This window comes from Choloepus didactylus, chromosome 18 (genome assembly GCF_015220235.1).
Source record: "Choloepus didactylus isolate mChoDid1 chromosome 18, mChoDid1.pri, whole genome shotgun sequence".
Taxonomy (NCBI): domain Eukaryota; kingdom Metazoa; phylum Chordata; class Mammalia; order Pilosa; family Megalonychidae; genus Choloepus; species Choloepus didactylus.
In genome coordinates, this window is record NC_051324.1 from 19,805,816 (window position 1) to 19,815,306 (window position 9,491).

General features: G+C 35.6%; 1 pseudogene; it reads left to right on the forward strand.

The window, feature by feature from the left end:
- Nucleotides 1–2,806: 2,806 nt before the first annotated feature.
- On the forward strand, nucleotides 2,807–4,104 carry LOC119514034 (annotated as a pseudogene).
- Nucleotides 4,105–9,491: the final 5,387 nt, after the last annotated feature.

Below are 9,491 nucleotides of genomic sequence, written 5' to 3' on the forward strand. Positions count from 1 at the left end.
CAAAGGTACCCAGTGTTCTTTTTTACTTTAATTATTCTTTTTCATTTTAATTATTATTCTTGTTATTTTTGTGTGGGTGCTAATGAAGGTGTCAGGGATTGATTTAGGTGATGAATGTACAACTATGTAATGGTACTGTGAACAATCGAATGTACGATTTGTTTTGTATGACTGCATGGTATGTGAATATATCTCAATAAAATGAAGATTAAAAAATAAAACAACAACAACAACAAAAAAAAAAAAAAAAACGCTGCTCTCAAATAGAGAGCCGGAGCCATTTTTCTTTCTTTCTTTTCGCTGGCTCCCACCTGCTTTCTTCAGCTTTCTTACTCTAATAAACCTTAAACTCTCTACTTAAGCCAAAAAAAAAAAGAAAAAAAAAAAAGTCAATGGTAGCATTAGCAAACCAAAACACTACCTAACTCATTTTATGAAGCTAACGTCACTCTGATACTCAAACAAGGTAAAAATGCTGCAAGAAAGGAAAGCTACGAGCCAATCTCCCTCATGAATATAGACACAAAAATTCTCAACAAAATGCTTGCAAATCTAATCCAAAGACACATTAAAAAACCATACACCATGACCAAGTGGGGTTCATTCCAGGCATGCAAGGATGGTTCAACATAAGAAAATCAATCAATATAATACAACATATTAACAAATCAAAAGGGAAAAATCAAATTATCATCTTAATGCTGAAAAATTCAACAAAATCCAGCTTCCTTTTTTGATAAAAACACTTCAAAAGGTAGGAATTGAAGGAAACTTCCTCAATATTATAAACAGCATATATGAAAAACCCACAGCCAGCATAGTACTTGCTCCAGTTTGCTAATTTTGCCAGAATGCAAAACACCAGAAATGGATTGGCTTTTATAAAAGAGAATTAATTTGGTTACACAGTTACAATATTAAGTAATAAAATTTCCATCAGCAAAGGGTACCTTCACTGCAGAAAGGCCATTGGCATCCAGAAAACCTCTTATTAGCTGGGAAGGCACAAGGCTGGTGTCTGCTTGCTCCCAGGTTGCATTTCAAAATGGCATTCTCCAAAATGTCTGCATCAGCTTCCAATGGCAGTCTTCAAAATGTCTGTCTCAGCTACAGCAGCAAGTTCCTTATGTTTGAGCTTACATAAGGCTCTAGTAAACTAATCAAGGCCCACAGTGAATGGGCATGGCCACACCTCCATGGAAATACTGAACCAATAGGTTCCAACCTAATCCACTCTAGTATGTCTGCCCCCACAAGATTGCATTAAAGAATATGGCTTTTTCTGGGGGGCATAATATATACAAACCAGCACAGTACTCAATGGCAACAAACTAAAAGCCTTCCCTCTAAGATCAGGAATGAGACAAATATGCCCGCTATCACTACTGTTATTCAACACCATGCTACAAGTGCTAGCCAGAGCAACGTGGCAAGAAAAAGAAAGAAAAGGCATCCAAATTGTGAAGGAAGAAGTAAAACTGTCATTATTTGGCATCCAAATTGGAAAGGAAGAAGTAAAACTGTCATTATTTGCAGATGATATGATCTTATATTTGGAAAACTTTGAGAAATCAATGACACAACTGCTTGAGCCAAAAACAAATTTAGCAAAGTAGTGGGATACAAGATTAATGCACTTAAGTTAGTAATGTTCCTATACAGCAGAAATGACCTAGCTGAAGAGACACTCAAGAAAAAGATTCCATTCTCAATAGCAACTAAAAGAATCAAGTACCTAGGAATAAAACTAACCAAGGATGTAAAAGACCTATACATAGTCAATTATGTAACTTTACTTGAAGAAATAAAAAGGGGACCTAAAAAGATGGAAAAATATTCCGTGTTCATGGATAGGAAGTCTAACCATTGTTAAGAGGTCAATTCTACCCAAGGTCATCTACAAATTCAATACAATTCCAATCAAAATTCCAAAAACCTATTTTGCAGACTTGGAAAAGCTAGTTTTCAAATTTATTTGGAAGGGAAAGATGCCTTGAATTGCTAAAATCCTTCTAAAGAAGAAAAACAAAGTGGGAGGACTTACATTTCCTGACTTTGAAGCTTACTGTAAAGCCACAGTAGCCAAAACAGCCTGGTACTGGCACAAATTTAGACATATTGATCAATGGAATTGAATTGAGAATTTGGAGATAGACCACCAGATCTGCAGTCAACTGATCTTTGATAAGGCCTCCAAACCCACTGAACTGGGACATAACAGTCTCTCCAACATATGGGGCTGGGAGAGCTGGATATCCATCTCCAAAAGAATGACAGAGAACCCCACATCACACCCTACACAAAAATTAACTAAAAGTGGATCAAAGGCCTAAATATAAAAAACAATACCATAAAACTCGTAGAATACCATGTAGGGAAACATCTTCAACGCCTTGTATTAGAAGGTTGCTTCTTAGACCTTACTCCCAAAGCACAAGCAACAAAAGAAAAAATAGGTAAATGGGAACTCCTCAAAATTAAAAGTTTCTGTACCTCGAAGGAATTTGTCATAAAAGGTAAAGAGGCAGACAATGCAACAGGAAAAAAAATTTGGAAACCATTTATCTGACAAAAGACTGATATCTTGCATGTATAAAGAAATCCTACAACTCAATGACAATAGTACAAACAACCCAATTATAAAATGGGCAAAAGATACTAAAAGACATTTCTCTGAAGAGGAAATACAAATGGCTAAAAAACACATGAAAACATGTTCATTTTCACTAGCTAATAGAGAGAAGCAAATTAAGGCCATAATGAGAGGCTGTACGGACTCTGAGAAATCCAACAACATCTGGGGAAAATGACCCATTGGTTTCATAGGAACCCATTAAAAGCCACAGCTCCTGTCTCTTTTAACTACTATGGTATGGCTGCAGGTCCTGCTGCTTCAAAAATCTGCAATGATTTGAGAACATCCAGGGCACAATTGCTTAAACTGTTCACTGATTTGAGCTGTAATCCAGAAATGATGAAGAATGCAGCAGATTCATATTTTTCACTTTTACAAGGGTTCATAAATTCATTGGATGAATCTACCCAAGAAAGCAAGTTACGATATATTCAAAATTTCAAATGGACTGATACATTACTAGGACAGATTCCAAGTTCCCAGCAGGATGCTGCTTTTGAATTAATTTCCATGGGATTTAATGTTGCTTTATGGTATACCAAATATGCTTCAAGACTGGCTGGAAAAGAAAACATAACAGAAGATGAAGCAAAAGAATTGCAGCTGGGATTTTTAAACATTTAAAGGAAAGTCATATCCCCAAACTTATTACACCTGCAGAAAAGGGAAGGGATTTAGAGGCACAGCTCATAGAAGCTTATATCATCCAGTGTCAGGCTGAAGCTCAAGAAGTAACAATTGCTCAAGCAATTGAACTAGAACATGCTCCTGGACTAATTGCTGCACTGGCATATGAAACAGCCAATTTCTATCAAAAAGCTGATCATACTTTATCCAGTTTGGAGCCTGCATACTCTGTGAAATGGAGAAAATATCTTCATTTGAAAATGTGTTTCTACACAGCTTATGCTTACTGTTACCATGGTCAGACTTTGTTGGCCAGTGATAAATGTGGTGAAGCAATCAGGTCTCTCCAAGAAGCAGAAAAATTTTATGCAAAGGCAGAAGCATTATGCAAAGAATATGGAGAAACCAAAGGACCTGGACCAAGTGTCAAACCTTCAGGACACTTGTTCTTTAGGAAACTTGGAAGTCTTGTGAAGAATACCCTAGAAAAATGTCAACGAGAAAATGGATTTATTTACTTTCAAAAAATTCCAACAGAAGCTCCACAGCTGGAACTCAAAGCGAATTATGGTCTTGTAGAGCCTGTGCCTTTTGAATTTCCTCCTATAAGTGCGCACTGGACACCAGAAACACTGGCCGCATTTGATCTCACCAAGAGACCCAAGGATGACAGTACCAAACCCAAACCAGAAGAAGAAGTAAAACCTGTGAAAGAACCAGATATCAAACCTCAAAAGGACACTGGGTGCTACATTTCCTAAAATACATTGATAAAATGTACACTTTGAATTTCTGTACTACTAGATAAGATAAACCATGGAACTTCAGATTTCTTAAAATGATTTCTTTGAAGACTATAAAATAATCTATTATATTCAGAGGGAATCTGCTTTCAGTTTATCTGCTCTTGACTTTTAATACAGTAGAGGTGTTTCATGCTTTGTTTCCAGGCTCTCCTTTTTAATTGGGACACCATTCTAAAGATTTTATTGTGCCTCTAAAGGGTGTATTTGGGGGCTGGGTCTTTTTTGAACTCTGCATGATTTCAGGTTAAATTTTAGGTCAGAATCATGTAGTTTCAGATATGTTTTTCTATCTTCACAAAAAAGTTTATTTTCCTTCCTCTTATTTGATACTAGAAGAATGACAGGAATAGGTTTTTAACAGAGACAGTTTTTTCCCCTCATCATTATATTAATTGTAGCACAGACTTGTTATGTTTTGGGTCATTTATTTTTCTGTTGGAAAAAAGTCACTTGTGGTAAATGATCAGAAAATCACTCAAACCAAATCCCTTACATATAATAGAATGTATAATTTACTGGAAAATCAGTATTTGTAGGTACGTTGAAACCATATAAGGGCTTATTCCTATTCTTGTAGCCCTTTGCTTCATTTCAGTCTCAATAAACCTCCTATGATTTTTACAAGTACCTTTTTTAATAAGGTTTTTACTTAGAGGACAGAACTTTGTAACAGCTCTTAGTGTTTCTATATGAGAGAAGTCAAGATAAAAAAGTTTTTTGAAGATGTCAAATACTGCATGATGGAAAGAAAAAACTTTAAACTTAAATGAGTTATGTTGTTCTGAATGGTAGCTCTCTACTTTTAAAAGAAGTAAGAGTAAAATGCTTTTCTTACCTAATTTACCCGTACATTGTTTTTATATAGTTTTCTAACATAAATATCCTGTCAGGATTGTATTGCTTTAGGCCAAAGGCCTTAGCAAAGACTTAGCGAACAAACATAGATACAGATCATCTTTAAAATAGATTGTAATGTTTAAAACACAATTAGTTGAGTATATACGCATACTTAAATAGTAGACGCATAATACTTTAACAAAAGTCACACATCTGTAGGTATATCTTCTTTTGATCTCTGGGGGCTGTAGCCAGTTTTCCTATTATAAGTGAGACATATGTTCACTTAATATAATTAAAATAGTAGTGTATGTCTGTTGAGAGCTTACTTTGTACTAGGTGTTGTGCTGAATGTTTATGTAGATAAATCCAAATCCGCACAGCAACTCTTTGAAAAATAAGTACCATTATCCTGAGTAAAATCTGCATAAAGTATTGATATCAGAATATTCACTTCATAATAAAGAATAGATTAATAGATTATACCTATCTGAATCAATATTGTGTTCAAATAAATCATTATTGAAACAACATATCTTGGTTTACACTCCTTAGGCTACACAGAATCAGTGAAGTTTTGTTTTAAAATATGGAAATGCTGATTTCTCCGTACAGGTCACTTTTTAAATCTGAAACTGCATTTTCCAGAATAAGTGGAGTAATAACAGAAATTTAGTTTATTTGACATCTATAGAAAAAAATGTCTTATTCAATTTCACTGTATTTTGTGTAGTCCTTATTTAATAAAATCATTGATCCGTCTGCTATATGCCATTTACTGCAAAACTTTAAACAATATTTGATGCCAGCTTATTGCTCTACCTATAGAACACATTTATCTTAGGTACTAGTTCTTATTAACCTGGTTACTAAATTTTTACAATTGACATTTTGTGTATTACAATAGCATATATGAAATGGAAACAATGTTCATTGCTTCTGTAAAACTCAGTAAATACTGGTATTACTTTAATGATTGGCAGTTCTGACATGGGCAGATAATAAATAGCCTGTTGACTAGCCAGGGTGACGCTATGTGATTAAAATATCCCATTATATAATAGTCTTTGAAATGGCATTGGAAATTTTGAGGGCTTAACAAATGTAAAGAAGGTGCATGAAGGTTATAGTATAGAAAGATGACTATTTGTGCTGTTGTATACATTTAATAATGAGTTATCTTTTTATTTATGAAAATAAATAATTTTACTTAAAAAAAAAAAGACCATAATGAGATATCATCTCATACCAATTAGAATGGCTGCCATTAAACAAACAGGAAATTACAAATGCTAGAGAGGATGTGGCAAAATTGGAACTCTTATTAGTTGCTGGTGGGACCATATAATGGTACAGCCACTCTGGAGGACAGTCTGGCAGTTCCTTAGAAAACTAGATATCGAATTACCCCTCAATCCAGCAATTTCACTTCTCAGTATATACCAGAAGACCTGAAAGCAGTGACACAAACAGATATTTGCACACCAATGTTCATAGTGGTATTATTCATAATTGCTAAGAGATGGAAACAGTCCAAGCATCCTTCAGCAAATGAGTAGATAAACAAAAGGTGGTGTATACACACAATGGAATACTATGAGGCAGTAAGATGGAACAAGTCATGAAACATATGACAACATGGATGAACCTTGAGGACATAATCCTGAGTGAAATAAGCCAGACACAAAAAGAGAGATATTTATGTTACCACTAATGTGAACTCAGTGAAAAATGTAAAATAAATGTTTTATACTGTAGAATGTAGAGGTCCTAAAGATAGACAGCAATTACTGAAGGGGGAATGATGATGCAATAAGAACAGATAAGCTTTTGAGGGTAATCTTAATGTTATAGAAATACTCAGGCTGATTATGGTTTGTAAATTTTCTTGGGTATGGTAGGAACACGTTGGAAGCAATGTAGTTATTTTAGATTATTTGTTTCTCTTATTCCTTTGCTTGGTTATGGTTTGTTAATTTTCTTGAGGTATGGTAGGAACAAGTTGGTAGCACTGTAGTTATTTTAGGTTGTTTTTCTTATTCCTTTGTATTGTATTATTTGAAATTTTTTGTTTTTTTTTTTTTTTTAGAACAGGGGACTTTTCGCATTTTTTAATTATAATGAATTAATTCAAAATAAAAACATATTCTATCTCTTACAAAAAAAAAACTTATCCATTTCATAATTTCAATATCACATCATCACCAGCAGAGCTATTTATGTTTTTTTGAAAGTCAGTAAACAATATTTTACTGAAACACTTCATAACCCAGAAAGCAGAGCTATATTTTTAAAACACTTGAATGAGCAGTTCAATCTTAACCCTAAATTAATTTTCGATTTCATTTGGGGAGAGAAGGGCCAAGAAATTCAAAAGGAAGAGTCCTGGATTGCACAATCAGAAAAGCCTGGGCTGGAGACCCAGCCTTTGTTCTGGCATCTAGACGGAGAGGAAGGTGACAACTGTCTCAACGGCTTCAAGTACCACCTTACCCTTTCCAGCCGATTTATCTTCTCTATCACCAAAGATTAATTCTAATATCTCAGTAACATCCATAACTTTGATAGCTGCCAGCTGACCAGTTTTACATTTCGACCCTTGTAGACTTGTGCATAGGTGCCATTGCCAACCACTTCCACCAGCTCAAAACTCCCAGCAGGATCCCGCAGGGAGGACAGGTCGATGTCCACCAGATTTTTTGCAGGGGAGCTGTTCGCCATTTTCCCTTTCTGTCGCCCCACAAGCACTAACAAATACCAGGCGGTGGTGGTCGCTGTCAGCCCAAGGCTGCTTGGCCGGCCGCGCTTCCTCGCACCGGCAGCAGGGCCGGCCCGAGAGCCCCAGGCGCGCGGCTGGAGCCGGGTTGGCGGGCGGCGGCGGCGGCGGGCTGGTCCCGCTTCTCGTCCCGGCTAGGGGCTCCTGCTGGCCGCGGGCCGCGCCGAAGGGGGAACCTGAAATGTTTCTTTTTAATTTTTTTATAAATAAATTTAAAAAAAAAAAAAAAAAAAAAAAACAGACCAAAAGCACACTCCTTCTCAGTCTTCAAATTCATCTTTTACACTTATTCTTAATTGAAATATAGATTATTCACAATATTTAAATTTTTTACAATAAAATGTCATTTCTAAGAAATACTTTCAGAATTTTAAGTTTGTAAACATATTTACAACAGGAAAAACGCTTGCTGGGGATAAAATTTTTGGATGTGATATTTTCCTGTTAAAGATCTGAAAATTCTTCAGTGTTTTCTGACATTTGATATATTGTTGGGAGTAGTATGAAACCAATGTTAACTTCGATTCCTCTTCAAGTTACCTTCATCTCTAGCATCAAAATCTTTATTCATAACAATTTTATTCCTATCATTAAAATGCCAAACAGCTAGGGTACATCAAGGGATATTTTCATTGATTTTCTCCCAAGTATGGTTAGATCTTCAGTTTGCACGCTCAGTTTCTGATTCTCTATAATATGATCTTTTCTTTTAACTTAAATTTTTGCTTTAGTCTATTCTGGTTTGTCTTTGTGGAACATTGAGTACTCATAAGTTCCATCTCTGTGTTCTTCACCTTTATGATTTGAAGTTCTTTGCCTTTTCAATCATCTCTCTAGAAGGACTGCTGATGTCCATCATTAGACTAATTTACTTCCTGAAGTGTCAGATCTGCTTAAAATGCCAACTGAAATCCTTTTTATGCTCTTTATTCATTGTTGTCTGCTGTATCAAGAGATATTTTCTTCTAAACTTCTTCTGAGTATGATGCCTCTTATTTTTAATGTCTTAAGAACACGAAAACATATAATTTCTAAAAGATTTTCTGTTTCCTAATTTAAATTCCATTCAATTATAAGTTTCTCACCCAGTTAATCATGTTGGTACAATTCTCTAATGCTGAAAATATACTTTACAGATCACTTCTTTTTTTTAAATGCCCTTAAATATGAGGATTTAACACTGGAATTTGACAACACACAGTTAAATTCTCCCTCCATCACCTTCAGTGGCTTTCCTCCATTGAGAGACGTGGGTCACGGATTCCTTGGATAAGCTAAGAAACACTGCGGTGACTGTTGGCAGATAATACTTGCAAATGTTGTCATGTAGTGTCATCCTATCCATGTCTGGACAGGGCTGTCCTGGAAAGTGGAGTTTGATCTGAACACAGGACAGGCAACAACAGTCCTGTAGCACCACGTGACCTGCCACTTATCAAGAGGAAAATGCAAGTTAGCAAATGTTTCAACATTTCCTCTGTGCAGGGTCTGATAGATTATTGAGAGTTGGCTAACAAAAGACTGGTGTAGGAGGTAGTGAAATAACAATTAACATTTAGTAAGTGACATTCAAAACAAAGAGCACAATGCTCCAGGAACTTTTTTAAGAATTTTTCAGAACTTATTTCATTTGATCCATATAAAAACCTTATGGGAGAGTATAGAAGATGGCAGCTAGCTGAGACAAGGCGAAAAAAATGCCTCTGTGAAAAACACTAGCTAAAAACCAGAAAGTGACCTAGAATACCAGTTACAGCGATGCACCAACTGGATGAGGGCTCCTAGCTCCAGAGAGGCTGTATACTTGGTG